Here is a 20,062-nt window from a genome sequence, read left to right as displayed (position 1 = left end):
GAGTTCATGTCTGTATACTGAGTAATACCAGAGCAGAACAAAAGGAAGATTGTTGCTGTGGAAAGCGGAGTACTTTGTCAGTGACCTTCCAGGCCTGAAGGAGGAACATGATTTGTTTCCAATCCTGAGCTTTAATTTCCTTAAAGGCTTTCAGATCTGTTACCATCATGCCTCCACACTCACTAACTCATCTCCTCTCTTTTAGGATTAACTTGTTTTTTTGTCTATCATAAAGCACGTATAGTCATTGATCTGGAAAAGATCGTTTTTGACGGAGAAATTCACTACGACAGGCTACTGAAATTTAGGGGCAGCAATGAGAATTGCAAGCACTGAGGAAACAGGGGAGTTCCTTGGGCTGGTACAAGCATGTGCTGTAGAAATGGAAATAGCAGATTGAAATTGAACATGGTAAAATTTAGCCTGAATGTGAGGAAAAGTTGTCAACTCTGAGATTTAATTAGGTAGTGAAATAGGTTCCCAGAAGAAATGGCAGAAATTTATTGCTGGAGCGCTTCAAAATTGGCCTGGACAAAGCGCTAGGGAATATATAGAAGGGGGCAATCCTTCACAGATTCTCGAGGATTGCTGTAGATAGCAGTTGGTCTTTTGCATTTCTAATGCTCATGACTGTTATTCTAGCATTTCCCTTCACAACACTAGCGAAATGTGTTCTCTTTATCACTGTAACCCTGAGCATCAGAATATTACATGATACCCACAGGGATATCCACAGCTACTTTTTGAGAAAACGTGATGCAAGCTCGATATTCCCATTTACTTTATTTTATTTATTTATTTATTTTGAGGAAGACTGGCCCTGAGCTAACATCCGTGCCCATCGTCCTCCACTTTATATGTGGGATGCCTACCACAGCGTGGCTTGTCAAGCAGTGCCACGTCTGCACCCGGGATCCAAACCTGTGAACCCCGGGAGGCCGAAGCGGAACGTGTGCACTTAACCACTGTGCCACCGGGGTGGCCCCCCATTTACTTTACTAATCACATGGCTGTTCTTTCTTTCTTCTGTCGTTTTATGATTGGGCAGGAAAAATCCTTCCATGAGGCTTCAGATTAGTATCCTTTTCTTTCCTCTCATCTCTATGTGAGGGACGGGAATACTCTTTTATTTATTTATTTATTCATTTATTATTTTAACTTCACCCTTTTTGGACAAATAATCAGTTCTTTCAATAGCTCATCTACTGTTCATTTTTCATCTGAATAAGTGTCCACAAAGGGCTTTTTCCTCTTCAGCTCTCTTACAAAGCAATCTGGATATGCCCATAGTCATTACATTTAGGATTCTGACTTACCAGCTCTTTTTTATCACTCAATCTCTGAGTCAGAGAAGGTGGAAGTGGAATCTGAAACTAGATGAAATGCGGCTGAGAACTATCTCTTCAATAGCCTTTAAAGATGAATCAATAATTCTGGTTTGTGTGAGGTATGTGAGTAATTGTTTTCAAGAAAAAAATATATACACAATATTCCTGGGCCATATTCAGGAGGCTTGGCATGTATTTTCTTTATTTACAAAATTTCTTTCCTTTTAGCAAGGTGGTAGAAATACACCCTGCACCCTAACTAGCACACAACAAGGTATACCTTGTGGGCATCGAGTATTCTAGTCCGTTTTGGGCTCCTCTCGTTGGACTTTTTCAGCCACTTTGAAAGTTCGAGGAGTATTTGTGTATCTCTCCCTTCATTCTCTTCCTGATCATAATAGTTAACTTAAAAAAAAAAAAACTAGTCTAACCAGACAGTGTAAGTTCTTTTCATGGGTTGTCGCAGTGTATGATCACACCAACCCTGTGAGGCAGATATTCTTATTAACCTCATTTTCAGGAAAGTAACTTGGCCAAGGTCACACAGCTGGTGATTGGTAGAGTAAGGCCTGGATGGTCTGCTATCAGTGTACACGCTCTGAAAACTACTACACGGAAGTGACTGAAGTGCCTCTGGATGGGGAATAAGGATTCTTGTAGAGTGTTCTGAAATCTGTACGTTTTGAGAACCTTAGGACTAAGTGCCAATGAATTGTATTCAGTATGATAATATACGCTGTGGTGATACGTGCAAAGACTCAAAAAGCAAGACAAATGCTTTTAATATTTGATGTTCAAATTCTGTATGTCTTTTTGGTTTTTTTTACAGATTTAATTTCCAATGTCTGGAAGAGGTTCAGATGAACTACAAGTCTATCATTCACCAGATGCTAGTACCCAATGGCTGATGAGTTGGAGGCATTTAAAACTCTCTCCTAGCTTTTAAATGCTAACTAAAGTAACTGCTCTTTTAGTCAAAATTTTCAAATCCCTTTGTAATTCTGCAAAACATAATTAGGTCACCACCAAGCCATTTTTTTCAAACCAGAATGACCTCAATTCCCTTAAGCTATCATTATTATATATACCCTTGAACTATTTGAGGACAATGGATATATACTAAATTAAGCATAAGAGTCATTCCCATGGAACAGTATAAGAAGAAATGAACAGTTTGGCAGAGTCTAATGAGGACTTTACATAAAGGGAGAATCATCTTTGCTGTTCTGTTCCTTATCTCCATGGTTTCAATTATTTATGATATTCTAACATATACTTTTTTATTATTTTTGAAAATACAGTCACATGGCTTAGATCATAATCAATTCTATCATTTAAATTCAAAATACTTGTTTTAGAACCTGTATTACCAACATAGGAAGGTTACAGAATATCTAAATGTGGGAATCCAGATATGCTTCATACACAAATTTGATATTATTATGCAGTGAATTTTCTCAACTCTTTATAATCAGCAGAAAACGATGAAAGTAATATCAGTCTAAAGGGAACAAAGTAATTAGCAATAATAATAGCAGCTGAGAGCATACCTTGAAGCTGTTTTTATTTCTGCCAATACCAAAGAAAACAATGGTATCAAATGATAAAACTAGCTTTGAGGACTTGAACACTTTTTGCTTCAGAAGCAGAGGTGTATTACTAATTGGGTAGTTGGAAACAAGAAATCACTGAAGAAAACTCTTAGAAGAAATTTATGTACATGATTTTCTGCTTCCGGCCATGTGTTAGGCCAGGTAATTTTGAAGAGTTGTCACTCATCAACATTCAACTTTAAAGTGAAAGATAGGAAAACACTAGATAAAAATCTGACAAAAAGTAAAGAATCATTGTGAGTATTTATTTCCATTTCTTTTTTGGTAAGAGAAATTTTCAAATATTACCCTCCCCCAGAAAAGAGTGGATTAGATTTTTTGAAAGTTAGACACCATCATTTTAAATGTCATACAGAAAGATGCTGTGACCAAAATTTGGTGAGCTAAAGTATTATTATTCTTTCTCTCATAAGAAGGTATGAGATCCCATTGGAACTTGTAATCTAGGTGGATCTACAGCATTGAATGGAGAGCTTGGGATTGTAAAAATTGGAATATTGTCAGGAGTCTTTTTGAATTGGTGTACAATGACTGAAATGGAGAAAGTAGAGCCATAATGGAACTATTAGCCTAAGGAGGTTAAAGGGAAGAAAGGCACGAATCAATTATACTTATCCAAGGTCCAAGCAAGTTTAAAATACAAAGGAGTCACGCAGGAAATGGGAGGAAATGTCTATGAATAAAAGCAATCCAGTAATGGAGAATGACTGGGGCAGAGACTCTCAGCACGCTGTCAACATGGTTAATAAGAGCAGAGCTGGAGAACTGGTGTTGGAGAGAAATTCTCCAACACTGCAGAATCTTGGTTTGGGATTAACATTGCTAAAAACGATAGCGGATTTCCTTACAAAGGTAAATGACGAGATTCTTTATAGACTTCCTGATAAGTCAGAATCTAAGGCTCAACTATAATACAGATATGTTAACTCGGCTATAAGAATTAGAAGAATGCCAAAGCCAGGGATTATAGCACGTCGTTATAATTCTATCTGTATTTTCAGTGTTATTTTCCCCTGTATCTTGTCTTAGGTACATTGGTCAGCCTGAGACATGACACTACTGTATAATCCCCATGGACCTGCTTGTTCATCTTCTTCAAAGATTGAGTAGCCAGGCTGTCTCTGATGATTCTTCTTAAAGGGGTTACTATAGCAGCTGTGCTCTTACTTGACTGTTCAATAGAGTTAACGGCCCTACACTGATTGTGGTGGATATAACTTTAGCCATCTTTCAAAGATGACACTATGATAATTGGCTAATTCTACTTTATGAGTATGTACCTTTCCGTGGAGACATAATGCTGGATGTGTCAGAAAGTCTCAGGTCTAGCAGAGTGAATATGAGCGCACTGAATTCACATCTATGAAGCTGTTTTTCTACGGCTTCTGTTATAAAGACGAAAACAACCCATGCACTTTTATCTATTGGGATGAAAAATGGCATAATGAAAAATATATATATGATTATGGAATTAAACAGCTCTTAGCTGTCTGATATTGGGCAGGTTGGCTCAACTTTCTGGGTTTCTGTTTTTTTCATCTTAAAAATGGAAATAAATATTACCTACCTCACATAGTTATTAAGATTAAATGAGACTAAATGAGAAATAATGCCTGTGTGAATGTCTGGCCCATAATTGGCTCTCAATAAATATTTGTTAAATTTAAACCAAAGGGTGGTGTCTGAAACAAAAGTCAATTTTCTTCAAGTTAGGATAATTCTTGTTTCCCACACACAGCAAATATTCTTTACTATATTACTGTGCATTTTCCAGTGATTCATGAACAAAGATTGCAAAATTTTCCTGAGAAAGATTGACAAAAAGTTCTAGCTCCTAGTGATGCAATTTAAACAGCAACCTGACAGAAGGAGCCACGTTAATTTCCATAGGTGTGCCTCATACTGAGTGACCTATACTGGTCTACAAGAAGAGGAAAGGATCAATAGCTGTCCTTTCATGGAACTAAACCAAGGACACAGAAATGTGCTGCAATGTTTAACTAAATTTTGCCAAAATATAAATGTAAGAACGCTCTCCTTTCTGCCCAGGTCATAGGGGGAAAAGATAACACAAAACGTTTTCACTTGTCAAACTGTACCCTTTTTTGGTGATTGGTTGTATTAATCCTTTTTGAGGGGATTATTAGTAACACTAAGATGAGAGCAAACTAATCTGAGAGATCCCTTTGCATACACACATATAAATATCCACTAACACTCTCTTAGTGCTTTTTAATCTGAAATTGTGTACGAACTGTAGCCATATGGGTAAAAGGGGAGATAGTGCATAACGGGTCAATTTTTCTTAGTTGTTCATGGCCCAGGAATTATTGAGGACTACTGGCCTCACTGTCTGTACCTCTATTCCACCCTTCCCTATGCCAACTTCCTCTTAGTGAATGAAGCAGTGAGGCACAAGTACATAAGATCTTTCTGTGTCTTGCTAGGATCACGTAGTTTTTGTGTGAGGTAGATCTATTCTAATCACTAATTAAGGCAAAAATGTAGGAAATACGTGTTTATTGTAATAAATTCAAGTTTAATTGGTGGTGAAAACTTATTTACCTGCATCTTCTGAAACTCCAAAATAAGAGCAATTCACTCAGTTTCTGTTTGGCAGTTTACTTCTTTGAAGAACTCCTTTTGCTTTCATAGCAAAATAGCCACCTGAGTCTCCGACCAAGACAGACTGACTTCTCAAAGGATCCAGTAAAATCTCCATGATACTTAGCTCTTGCATAGGTTTTTTGGAGAACAGAACTCCATTTCTGTCTTCCTATCCTAAAAAGTGCATCATTTGCCAACCTAAAAGAAGTAATATTGATATTTTACACTACTCTGAATATGCCTCAACAACTAACTAATCAACTACTCAATCATTTTTCTTTCTGTAGACATCTGTTGACTCCCTGCTATGTGTCAGAGACTATGTTAGCTGCTGGGGATTCTATGGTAAGCAAATAGATATGGGCCTCCCCAAATATCCCCACCTAGAAGAAATCCAGTGGATAGACATGCATTTAAGCTCATAAAGTCAGGCAGAACTAGCAGTTCTAGATATCTGAAAAAATGAGAGACAGGTTAATAAATTTTTGGATATCTACTCCCAGTACCAGAGATTCTCAAACTTCTGCACAAGAATCACAAGAGAAATTGTCTGAAATGCATATTTTTTGGACCCACTCTCAGAGCTTCTGATTCATTAAGTTTGGGGTGGGCCAACAATCTCTATATTTACAAGCACTCAAAGTGATTCTGATGCGCTTGTCTATGAATTCAACTTAGCAAAATAAACTACCCCATAAACTCTGTCACTGCAAATGGCTGTAAAATTCTCAGTATCTTTCATCGTAGATTTCTTTCTTCAAAGTGACAAATTGAACTGTAAGTTTTTGCTGGGAATGGAGGGGTGTATAGAGAACTAGAAAGAGCATCACTCCCAACCTTATGAGGAAGCAAAGCCAGAAAAACAGCAAGTTCACAACTTTTCTTGAGCCAGTCAGAATACTAAGGTTGCAGGGAAGTAAACTGGCCCAAAGTCAAAAGACAGACAGGTGCCTGCAGGAAGAGGCAGACAGACCACTCACTTACTGGGGCGAGATGCAGCCCAACACTACTAAGACTTCAGCTAAGGTCATTGGCACATAGGTGGAGGCCTGTCCAGTGAAGGCCCCTACAGCCTCAAGTACAGAAGGAGTACACACCCTCTTGCAGACCTTTCCTCCACTCTTCCACTGGTAATGTGCTGAAAAGATTAGGAGTCCTGAGAAAGTCTCCCTTGTAGTACAGAAATGAGGAAAGGGCACATCAGCCACTGAAGGGGAAGCACAAAACTCGATAGGGACCTTTCTCCCTATCAGTTCTAAGCAACAAGCCTTAATGTGGGCTGGGGAAGGGAAACAAACACTGTTGCCTTTAGGGCTCTGGCAAAAACTCAGTGCAGCTAGGGGAAAGAAAATAGAACAAATAATCCTCTACCACTGGAGTGGGGTGTAAAATGCATGCTGGGTTTAGAATTATAGGCTTAAAATGGGCAGGAACATTAAGAAAGTCATACCCCCAAGATCCAGAGACTTTATGACAGCCTAAGACTGAAGTTTATCCAAAGCATCCCCCAGCCGCCCCCCACCCCCCCCCCCCCCCCGCCGTGAGGCTAAGAAGGATGAACTTACATGTAATTTGCAAAAGAGAGCCCCTTTGTGAGGGGCAGCAGGAAAGAAAGAGCAAAAGCTGAGAGTGGAGCACGTATAAATAAAATCCCTCTGGCAAGCCAGCTCCCTCTCTAAATGCAAAGTATTGCTAGACGAAGTTAAGGCCTGTGGTACACTGAGAGTAACCATGGCAACAACAAACCTCAAACCCAGCCCAACACTTAATTAGATTAACTCAGACCCCTGAACTAGAGGCTTAGTGAGAAGAAAAGCATGCACATTTCCAGGCATAAAAATTATTTACCTCAGTTTCCACCATCCTACACAAGATATTTGGCTTTCAAAAAATTACAAAGCATGAGAAACGGTAAGAAAAAAAACAACACACTCCCTTAAGACAAGAAAGCATCATAACCAGACTGAGATATGACACAAATGTTGGAACTGACAGGGAATTTAAAATAACTATGATTAATATATTAAAGACACTAATGAACAACACGGAAAACATGCAACCAGATGGGTAATTTCAGCAGAGAGATGGGAACTATAGGAAAGAATCAAAAGAAAATGCTGGAAATGAAAAATACTGTAACAGAGATGAAGAATGTCTCCAAAGGACTTATCTGCAGACTTGATAATGGCCAAAGAATGAATCAGTGAGCTTGAAGATAGGTCTATAGAAAAGAAAAAAGAGTGAGAAAAATAAAACCAAGCATCCATGAGCTGAGAAATGCTATCAAGTAATCTAACATGTAAGTAATTGGAATCCTGAGAAGGGAGCAGAAGAAATATTTAAAGAAATAATGGCCAAAAAATTTCCAATATTGGTGATGGACACCAAAATACACGTCCAAGAAGCTCAGAGAACATCAAGAAAGAAAAATGCCCAAAAAAAGAAGAAAAGGAAAAAAAACGTACATAAGTATATCATATTTCAACTGTTGAAAGCAAAATGACGGATAGTCTTTGGAGTCTACCAAAGGGGAGACTGTGGATAAAACATGATTTTGTTTGTCTTATATGGTAAGTAGGTGGTGAAATAATGCACCCCTTCTCAAAGATGTTCACATCCAATCCCCAAAACTTTACAAGGCAAATGGGACTTTGCAGATGTGATTAAGTTAAGGAGTTTGAGATGGGAAGGTGATCTTAGATTATCTGGGTGGACCCTAAATGCAATAACAAGATCCTTATAAGTGAAATAGGGAGGCAGGAGTGTCCAGAGTCAGAGAGAGACTTGAAGATGCCACACTGCTGGTTTTGAAGATGGAGGGAGGGGCCATGAGCTAAGGAATACTGGAAGTCTTGAAGCTGGAAAAGGCAAAGGAAAGGATTCCCCCCCAGAACTGCCAGAAGCCCTGCTGGCACCTTGATTTTAGTCCAGTGTAATCCCAGTATTTTCTACTACACTAGCATTATTGGCTGGAGGGAGCATCTCAGAATCATTTAGAATTAATTACAATAATCTCACATCCAAATATAAATCCTATTCATATTTTAGTCTCTCTTCAAAGTCCCATTTAAGGTTCATCTCCTTCAAGAGGTCTTCTTCAGTCTTATCCGATATCTTATTTTGTATGTAGTTGATGTGCTGGGCTGCATAATGCCCTACTCATCCTAACTTCCAGAACCCGTGAATATTTTAGGTCACACGGCAAAAGGAAATTAAGGTGTAGATGAAATCAAGGTTGCTGATAAGCTGATCATTAAATAGGGGGATTACCCTGAATTGTTTGAGTTGGTCCAAAGTAATCAGAAAGGTCCTTAAAGTAGAAGAGTAGGTCAAACAGAGGAAGATGTAACTATGCAAGAAGGGCACAGAGAGATACATTTCTGGCTATAAAGATGGAGGAAAGGGGCCGTGAGCCAAGGAATGTGGGCAGCCTCAGAAGTCTTTGAAAAAGATAACAAAATAGATTGTCATCTAGAGCCTCCACAAAGAGAAGCAGCCCTACCAACTCCTTGGTTTTATCCCAGTGAGACGTGTGTTGGACTTCTAACCTACAAAACTGTAAGATAATAAATCTGTGTTGTTTTAAGACACTAAGTTTGTGGGGATTTGTTACAGCAGCAATAGGAAACTAATGAATTTTCTGTAACATTTTCTAACTTAGTTTATTTTTTTATCAGTTGTAGCTTCTAAATTGCGATAATTTAGCAATCTTTGATGTAATGAATGCATCCAATGATCAAGTATTTTTTTTCCAGAATGCCTGAAAGCGTACTCTTCATCCTCACCCTCAATTTAGAGCCTGTTTCATATATCTCCTGTTTGATGTAGGTATAGTTTCAAGAAATGATTCAAAATAATGGTCAGTTTTATATTCAATAGCTTATAGTTTTCAGTATTAACATTGACATCTTCTTTATTTATGAACGTGTCATCAGAAGCTGGGAAATAATCTTTGTTTCTCCACCTATTTAGTCATCATCCAGCTTGGCAAACATTTGTTTGTTTAATCCCATGTTTTGAAGTGAATTGAAATGAACAAGATAAAGTTTAACAGCATCAAGTAGTATAATTTAACAATTGTTTATGCAATGGTAGTATCAATGATCAGGGACTGACGTTTTAGTGTTGCTGTACTTCCAACCAAAGGCAACAGACTTATTGGCTGCTTTCCTTCTCAGTAGTAGAATAGCCGGACTTTTTCTTTTGAAGGTCAAAAAAGAAGACATTGTCCTCCTAGTGTGATATTATAAAAATTACAATTAGAATAAATTTCCCTGTTAGGTTATATATTTGATTGTAACAATTTTGCAGGCAGAGAAAAGTGACCCAATGCTTTACTGATAAGGCATGTAAAAGACTAGGCCTGCTGGGTCTCGAGAAGTAAGTGACTGAAAAAATAAAGGGTGCTAGAGAACCCTGGAGCCATTTTAATTGTAAGTACTAAGAGCAGAAATGAAAAATGGCTAATAAGAAATATAGACTTTCCTATCTTTAATACAATCATAATCTCATAATAAATTACAGTGCAGCCACTAGTGCCACGTTGTATCTGAATAGCCAAAGCAAAGATATAAAGGTTGGCCTTTCTCTTTCTCATCTGTATCAGGTAGAATCAATAAACTTTATCCAAATGACTTACTAATTTCTTTACCAAAAGTACAAGTTAATTTTTCTTGATCGAATCATATAGTTCATTAAGTTTTTTTATGCTTAGCAAATAATGTTTTTTTATGCCTAGCAAATAATAAGTTGATTTGTAAGAACAATAAGTTTCCTTACCAGCAGAGGAGTAGTAATGAATGAAGCACGGAGAATCACATGGTTTGCAATGAAAAGATATTTATTCATTGAATGTGGTTTTATTTTAAAGTCATAGTGACTCTCAAAATCCATTGTTGACACGTAGGAAGGTTATCAGTGGTTCATAATCCAAGAAGTTATTAAACCCCCAGGAGTGTTTGGAAATATGTGGGGTATGTTTCCATAATCATTGGGAATTACCGTTGGCATTTAATGCCTTGGGGCCAGATGTACTAAGTGTTCTTCAATGCACAACTCAATTCCATGCAATGAAGAATTGTGCCCACACAAGGACAACATTGTCCTCTTGAGAACATTAAATTCTAAGTCTCTAAGTCTCAGATGATTATCTGGTTAACTGTTGAACTTTTTCAATAATATACTGTATCACCTTTCTTTATCCATATTTAAGTCTAATGTGGAGGTTATGTTTAGATATGAGAATTACTCTACTTGTGACTTTTCTCCAAATATTAGCAGCTGCCTTAAAATTTTACAACACCTAGAATAGAAACAACCTGGAAATAAGGCATTTCAAATACTTTCTTAAATGAACCCCCCCCCCAACACACACACAGAAACAATATCTTGATTTCTATGCCCTTAAACCAAAGAAAAGAAATTTAAGACATAACCAGGTCTCTGGCCAGCTGTTATGTTAGATACCCAAATCTTCTTTGTTTCTGCTAGACTACAGCACATTGGAAGCAAAGTTCACCAAAGATGTTCTTTCAGGAATATGACAGATTTCTACTTCTACTCTATAATTTTGAATAAGTAAAGAAAATACAACTATTCATTAAAAACTGACATTTGTGTAATGTTATTACATAAGTTTTAATTCATGGAAACATAAGTAGCTCTTTTGTTGAGGTAGTTGTTAGTGGAAAAATATTGGCTTTGGGAAATATAGATCCTTGAATTATTTTTAAGGAAAAATGTTGAAACTTGGAAGATGACTGTGCTAGGTGGTTTTCTCCCTTTTTAATGTCTTTTAGACTAAAAGCATGTCCAATCTGGGCAATATTGGGTGGCCAAAATTCAGATAGAAAACTTATAGTCTTACTAGCTTGAATAACTAGAATACAGAGTTTGGGACTAGCATTGCAGATAGAAAGTAAAGGAGGTTCTCATAAAGGAGAGAGCAAGAGAGAGAGTCTCAAATTCTGAGTACAAAGTCTTGTATAAAGGCAAACAATACAGACTAACAATGAGCTAACAAGATGTTGCAATTATCACAGAAAAGTTTTAAAGCAGCTATTATAAATATATTCCAGGTCATAAAGGAAAATAGCCTATAAGAAGTGAAAAGATAGACAGTATCAGCAGAGAAATTAAAAAATGGCCAAATAGAAATTCTAGAACTAAAATATTCAATATCACAAATTTTAAAAATCTTTAATGGGAACAACAACAGATTGGTGATGACAGAAGAAAGTGTCAGTGAATTTGAAGACAGAGAAATGTAAATTACAAAGAACTAAGTGGGAAAGAATTTTAAGAACTAATGAAAGCTTTGGGAAATTGTGGGAGAATATCAAATAGTCTAACATACATGTAATTGGAGACTTAGAATGAGAGAAGAGAGAAATTTGAGAAGAAGATATTTGAAAATACAAATTTCCCAAATTTAGTGAAAGACATACTTTATCCTTTCAAGAATCTCAGTGAACTCCAACAGAAAATAGACTAATAAAACTACACCTAAGCATATCATCAAACCGGTAAACTTCAAACTGGTAAAAACCAAAGACAAAGAGCAAATCTTGAAAGTGCTTCCAAAAAGACAGATTAAATATTCAAAAGTCTAAAAAACAAAACATTACACATTCTGAAAAACTGATTCCAATAACTGTTGACCTCTCATTAGAAATAATGGAACCCACAGGCATTAGGCAAATACTTTTAACAAAAAGATCTAGCAGAAAAAAAATTCAATCCAAAATTCTATATAAACAAAAATTTACTTCAAGAAGGAAGGCTTTTTGATTACTATCTCATATCATATGCAAAAATTAAATGAAAATGGATCGTAGAACTAAACATAAAACCTGAAATGCCAAAATTTCCAGAAGAAAGCAGTAGGATATCTTTGTAACTTTGGGGTTGACAAAGATGTGTCGGTCAAAGCACAGAAGCAATAATCATAAAAGAAAATGGACTTCATCAAAATTTTAAAACTTCCATTCCTCAATAGGTAATATTAAGAAAAGAAAAAGGCATGCCAAAAACTAGGAAAAGGCAAGCTACAAACTAGAAAGTTTTCATTACATATATCTGACCCAAGACTTTTATCCAGAATAAAGAGCTCTCACAACTCAATAAGAAGACATTAATTTCCTATTGCTGCTATAGTAATTACTACAAACTTCATGGCATAAAGCAACATAAACTTATTATCTTACTTTTCTGAAGGTCAGAAGTCCTAAAGTGAAGGTGCCAGCAGGGCCACATTCCATCTGTAGGCTCTAGGGGAGAATCTGTTTGTCTTTTCCAGCTTGTAGAGGCCACCTGCATTGTCTCATGGCTACTTTCTACATCTTTAAGGCCAACAGAATAGCATCTTCAAATATCTCTCTTTCTCTCTCTCTCACCTCTGCTTCCTTGGCAACATCTCCTCTCTGACTCTGATTGTTCGGTCTCCCTTTTATAAGGATGCTTATGATTAGTTTGATCCCACCGGGATAATCTAGAAGAAGCTCCGCATTGCAAGGTCTTTAACTTAATTGTATATGCAAAGTCCCCTTTGCTATGTAAGGCATGCAGAGGTTTAGGAGATTAGAATGTAGACATCTTGGGAGGGGGGCCGTTATTCTGTCTCCTATAGAAGCAAACTGTCCAATATTTTAAAGGGCAATGATTTGAACAACACCTTACAGATGAAAATGTAGAAATGAATGGCCAATAAGCACATGAAAGGATGGTAAATATCTTTATTCATTAGAAAATTCACAACAAAACCACAACGTGATATCATTATTCACACACTACAATGGACAAAATTTTAGTGTTTGACAATACAAAGTAGTGGTGAGGTTGTATAACAAATGAAACTCTCATAGATTGTTGATGGGATGCAAAATGGTCCAGCCATTTTGGAAAACAGTTTGACAAATTCTTACTACATGATTCAGTAAATCTATTCCTAGGCATTTAAATAAAGCAGTGAAAATCTATATCCAAAAAAAATCTTTTACATGAATGTTCATAGCAGCTTTCTTCATAATAGCCAAAATTGGAAGTGATCAATTGTGGGATATTCATACAATGTGATACTACTCAGTCACAAGAGAAACAATCCAACAATATGTGAAACATTGAATAATTATGAGTCTCAAAAACATTATACTGAGCAAAGGAAATCAGATAAAAAAAGAACACATTTCTGAAAGTGAAGCTCTAGAAGGAGCAAAATTTATCTATAGTGATGGAAATCATACCACTTGTTAGCTGGATGGGGTGGGGACAATTGATTACAAAGGCTACGACTGTTTTGGTGTTTACACAAGCATTTACATTTGTCAAAATATATTGAATGATGCGATTAAAATGAATGAATTATTTTGTGTTCTAATTATACTTCAATAAACTTGAAAAACATATATGGAGTTTTAAGAAGCATCAAAGAACAAGAAATCAATATAACCTGAGGGTAAATGACAATTTATTAATTTGGGTTTAACTAGAATTTAATCCATGGATATGCAACACTGAGTACTTCATAACTCGTTGTAAGGTACTATGTGTCAGACATGTGTTAGCGCTGAATATACAGGAAAAAAAAAAAAGATAAATAGAGCCCTGGCTCTCATGTACCAGTGGGAAACAATAGATGACAAACTCTAAATAAGACAATTTCAGAGAGTGATACGCACTGCGAAGAAAATGAAATAAGATAGTAAAATAATGACTTAGGGGCTCTTGACTAGAGATAGAGTGATCAGGGAGGCCTCTGAAGAAATGACATTTAAGCTGAGATTTATGTTTTGGGCAGTAGTCTGTCCAAGGCACGGTGTAAGGCAATGTTCATTGTCAAGTAAGTGCTATAGACAGTGTCAAAATAGATAAGTGTATTATAGGCTAGATTTGATGGAAAGGTAAGCTTTACCTAGGTTGTGAAACTTTCGCAGAATCACTAGAAAGCAACAAATGTGAGAACCATTCCACAATATTTACTTCAATCTTCTCCCTCTTTTTTTCTACTATATAATACTCTAGTTCAATCCCTCTTTTTTATGTTTTCATGGCATCTTTTACATTTATAATAATTATCATATGTCAGTATAATTATTTGTTGGTACATACAACTCTACAATTAGATTAATATTATTTTAAAAATATAAGCTTGTATTAATCCTCACCAGGCATAGTAGAGACTCAGAAAGTGTTTTGAGTGAATGACTACTGCAATAGTCACCAAACTATCTGCTTCTATCCTCACCCTACTTCTATCTTTTCTGAAAAGACCAACTAGATTAAATGTCTTAAGACAAAAAACCCAGAAATTTCGACATGTGCATACAGTATACAGCCTTAAAATATGAGCTGCTGGGAAATATAACTATTTTTGCTTATAATTGCTCATTGCTTGAAGTATTCACCATAAAAGTAATAGGCACATAGACTATGAATAGTTGAGAGGCACAATATTTAATGGTTGACATTAATGGCTCCGGAGCTGTACTTCCTATGTTCAAATCCTGACCTATGTTCAAATCCCAACTCTGCCACTTAGGCAGACCACTGTGGCAGACCACAGACCACTGTGCCTCAATTTCCACATCATACAATTAGGACCATCGATAGTATGTCTTCACAAGATAGTTGTAAATATTAAATAACTTAATACTTCAAAATGGTCAGAATAGTGTCTAGAATATAGTACATATGAATTTAAAAGTAGCTATTATTACATTGTTATTACTGAGGTGAGATTATATAAAATGGAGCTATATAGGTCTGACATAAATGAAAATGAGTGAAGGAAAGAAGTGATATTTCTATAAAAGAGAACAGTGGCCTGCCTTATTTGGCTACAATTTGTTCTCTATTCCTTCCATTGAATCACTTTATTTGTTTATGCTCCTTTTTAAACTTTCCTTTTCAGCATTCCTTTTATGACCAAGTCTCACTGTGAATTTGTGTTGTAATATGCTATCTTTGATAGTGCTAGTATAAAAATAAATTGAATTGTTTTGTTTTCCATTTAAGTCTAAATTTAGGCAAACAGTTATTTTCTTGATGTTCCAAAGATGTGTTAAACTTAAAAACTGCATTAGTCCTACATTCATAATTAGAACTTGATTTTTAAAGTAAGTACAGCAGTTTAAGAAGATATTCTTTTCTTTGAATCTTTGAAAAAACTCATTCCTAAATTGTTGGTTTTGAGAAAATTAGTCTATATTCAAATATAATAAGCAGAGTACACTTTTGAAAGAACAAAGGATCATAACCTTTATGATAACCATTTGATTTTATATCCACCAAATCAAGTGTTTCAAACTAGTCTCTTGTGAACATATATAAACAAAATTTTGTATTTCAGTAGATGATTTTTCATTGATTTGCCTGGAGCAAAACTAAATGCTCAGCTAAAAAGATGATGGAAAAGTCATTTAAGCTGTAAAAACCTAACAAGTTTGCATTCATTTAGAAGAATGACCTTAAGAAATCATTGCAATTGTTGAAAATCTAATGCTTTGTTTAATGATAATATGTTGACGTCGTTTTTTTGCAGCTCTATCCTTTTAAATAATAAGATAACAATAGAAAAGGAATTTGCTAAATCATCATTATAAGCGAAAAGTAGAAGAGAAGTTTTTGTTTTCATAATCTTCTCTTTCAGTGCATTCTACGGGTTTTTTAAATAGACTTTCCAAATAATCATACCCTTTGTTAGTGAATGTAAAACAATAGAGCTTCATTTGCAAACTCTTTAAATCAAGGCCTCATTAAGCTTATGGACTTTACCTTGCTTGCTTCATGAAAAGGAGCACATTATACTCCAAAGTGGGCAAGTTCCCTCCTAATCCAAGGAACACTAACAATTGAAAATTGAATATCAGTACTGCCTGTAGTGATAACCCTTGATATATAAAAAAATGCCAGTCTCTAAGATAACTAGCTCCCATAGCAAAAAGAGCTTTTGTAGGTTAAAATCAATACCCTGGACTGTAGCCAGAAGTGAATAGGTAGTCAATGCCAAAAATCAAGAGCAAAGGTAAAAACGCTCCATACAGCTAATACTACTAAATAACTTTGGACCAACATTCAGTTTGGTCTTGCAATTTAGCCATACATAAAGCAAATTTTCATTGACCAGCCCCAAATCATAATTTCAGTTCTTTAGTTTAAACATTAAGGTCATTTCTTATCATTATGCTATTTCTAAATCATGACAAGGACATTAATTTTTACTCACTGGATCCATCCTAGAGCTCAGTGCAGTACTTTGGTAACACAATGAGTGCTTGATCAATCCTTGTTGGCAGTTTTCCCTTTGTAATATCTCATTTGTTGGCAATTTTTTTGGTAAGGCATTCTGCTAAGCCCAGCAGTATGAAAAGGCCGTTATTCAACCAACTACAAGAACCACAAAAGTTAGTGCTTATTTCTGTGTTTACAGAGCTATGCTTTTATGTCCCGATCAATTTAATTTTATGATTATGGCAGATTAGTCTAAAGCTTAGCAGAGGCTGTATTTGATAACTATCATGGACGGGACTGAAAGCACCATTGGAGTCTGTTACAAAAAGGCGTAATTCTGTAAAATAAATTCACAGTTCAAAAAAGGTTAACCATTGTTGCTATGTGTGTGTGTGTGTCTGTGTATATATATCTATAGAAATAACAGTCACAAGCAGTAAAAAGAAGAGAGATCTATGATTCATAGTAGTTAAAAGAAAGTTTTCATTAAGAAAAAGAGTGTGTTCTATTTTTTAGGTAAGCAGGTAATTTAAACAATTTAAACACAGTTTTCAAAGTAGCTTGTAATTGCTCCCAAAATGGCTAACCAGTTCAATAGCACTTTGTAGTATTTTGCAACAGTAAATTCAACCATAGTTCCTTTCTGCTTTCTTGACATTATCTCTTAATTCTATTATGTGAACAATCAACACATGAAACCTTTTCTCAGTGATTTTTTTTTGTTCTAAATTAAATCAACTTGAAAGATACAGTAGGTTTTCTTTCAAGAAAAAAGAGAAATGCTTATGTGAAGTAATAAGAAGTGTAACCCAGTGTTAAGTAATTAAAGTTACAGCTAACACTGTTTTGACCAATCAGCTGTAAATAGTTGTGTTTGGCAGAAGTCAATTAGTACATCCTTAATAGGCTAATCATTTTATATTTAATTATCATATCAATAATAGCAACATACCCCTACAGCTAAATTGATAGTTATTATACCAACTAATTAAAAGCAAATTTAAAAGGTAGCTTGATAAGTGTTCTATTCATGAAATGCAAATTCAAAGAGAAAAACTAGACAAAACTGGGCCTTGATAGTTCCTCTTTTTAAAATTTTGTTCTCTTACTAAACTAAAGATGTCATGTGATTGGCTTGAGAAGTGAATAATCCAGAAAAAGAAGTAAGTTTTATCTATTTCTATATTTATAGGCAATACAAAATGAAATATACGTACATATGCATTCTATTAACTGTTAGTAAAAAAGTAAAAGTTATACCTTGAGCTCTTGGATTTTGATGAAAATTTATTCATGTAATAAACATTTAGGACTCTGGAATGCTGGAGACACAAAGGTGAGTAAGATCTCTGTCTCAGAAAGCATACAATGTAGTGGGAAGAAACAATGTAGAAATAAATAAATGCTATGTGATAATACTATAAGACAGGCATGGACAAAACGTTGTGGGAGAACTAAAAAGGGAAGAAATAACTGCAGAAAAATCTGGAAAGGCTTCATGGAAGAGGTGATAATGAGCTGAAATCTTGACATAGGTGGGGGTTTTCTAGGATAGGAAGAAAAGAAAGGATGTTCTGTAAAAGTACAAAGGCATAAAGATATAAAAGGGGATAGCAAATTCAAGGAAGTTCAACCTAGCTGGAATTTAGTTTGCATGACTGGAGAAAAGAGAGATGCTTTTGAGGAAGAAAATTGTGCTATAGAGAGATTGGCAAGGTTTAAACTGTGAAGGATAACGTATGCCACACTATAAAGTTCAGACTATATGCTGTAGGCAGTTGGGAGTCATTAGCATTGCAAGTTATTAAACAGAAGAGTGATGGGATCATAATTATTTTAGAAAGATAACTCTGTTACCAGTGTAAAAAAATTGTCTTGGGGGCGTTATTGAGACAGGAGTCAGGGAACCCTCTATGAGTTTGTTCAATGGAACAAGTAAAATGATAGAGGATGAAATAAGATGGTGACAATGCAATGGAATAAGGGTTGAAACTTTGAGAAATATGTCATAGGTAGACTAGAAATGCCTCAGAGATCAGCTTGGATGTGGGAATTGAAAGAAAAGAAGGAGTAAAAGATTAGGCTAAAGTTTCCAGCTAGGGTAACTTTGGGGAAGGTTGTAAAATTAATAATTGTAAAAGGAAGTCAAGGAGGTTAAGGAAAGGAAGTATAAGTAATAATACTTTGGTGACATGTTGATTTGAAGTACTTCAGAGACATCTAAAATAAGGAGTAAAAAATATAGTGCAGGAACTCAGAATAAAATTGGGATGTGTGGATTTTGAAGTCATCACGATATCAGTGTTTTTAAAGACATGGATGACAGCACCCAGAGAAAGAGCAGAGAAGAAGGCAAGGGACAGAAGACCCTGGAGAACAACATTAGAGAAAATATGGAGGAGTAAACAGTGAAAACACAAAATATAAAAAGATAATAGATAATGCTTTCATTATACTTAAATTTTAAATTACCTAAAGAATAATGATTTTGGAATGACTATTGAAATATTTAATTTCCTTGTGAATTGTATTTTTGGCAAGTTACTGTATCAAGTGGTTTATTTAAAATGGTTTTCTGAGTTTATAAAATTCAATTCCAGAACATATGCTGCAATGACACATGTACACATGTCAGTTTCCTGGTTTTGATGTTTTGGAGAGTTTTTCTCATAAATGGATGTTGAATTTTGTCAAATGCTTTTCCTGCATCTATTGAGATGATCATATGATTTTTATCCTTCATTTTGTTAATGTGGTTTATTACGCTGATTAATTTGCAGATGTTGAACCATCCTTGCATCCCTGGGATAAATCCCACTTGATCATGGTGAATGATCCTTTTAATGAGCTGTTGAATTTGGTTTGCTAACATTTTGTTGAAAGTTTTTGCATCTATGTTCATCAAAGATATTGGCCTGTAATTTTCTTTTCTTGTAGTGTTGTTGTCTGGTTTTGGTATCAGGATAATGCTGGCCTCATAAAATGAGTTTGGTAGTGTTCCCTCCCCTTCTACATTTTGGAAGAGTTTGAAAAGGATTGGTATTAATTCTTCTTTAAAATGTTTGGTAAAATTCAACAGTGAAACCGTCTGCTCCTGTGTCTTTCTTTGCTGGGATGTTATTGATTACTGATTTAGCCTCCTTACTAGTAATTGGTGGTTCAAATTTTCAAGTTCTTCATGATTCAGTCTTGGTAGGTGGTAGGGGATTTCAATGCCCCACCTTCAACAGTGGATAAACTGTCCAGACAGAAAATCAATAAGGAAACAGACTTAAGCTACACATTAAA

The sequence above is a fragment of the Equus caballus genome, chromosome X (assembly GCF_041296265.1).
Source record: "Equus caballus isolate H_3958 breed thoroughbred chromosome X, TB-T2T, whole genome shotgun sequence".
Taxonomy (NCBI): domain Eukaryota; kingdom Metazoa; phylum Chordata; class Mammalia; order Perissodactyla; family Equidae; genus Equus; species Equus caballus.
This window is presented reverse-complemented; position numbering follows the sequence as displayed.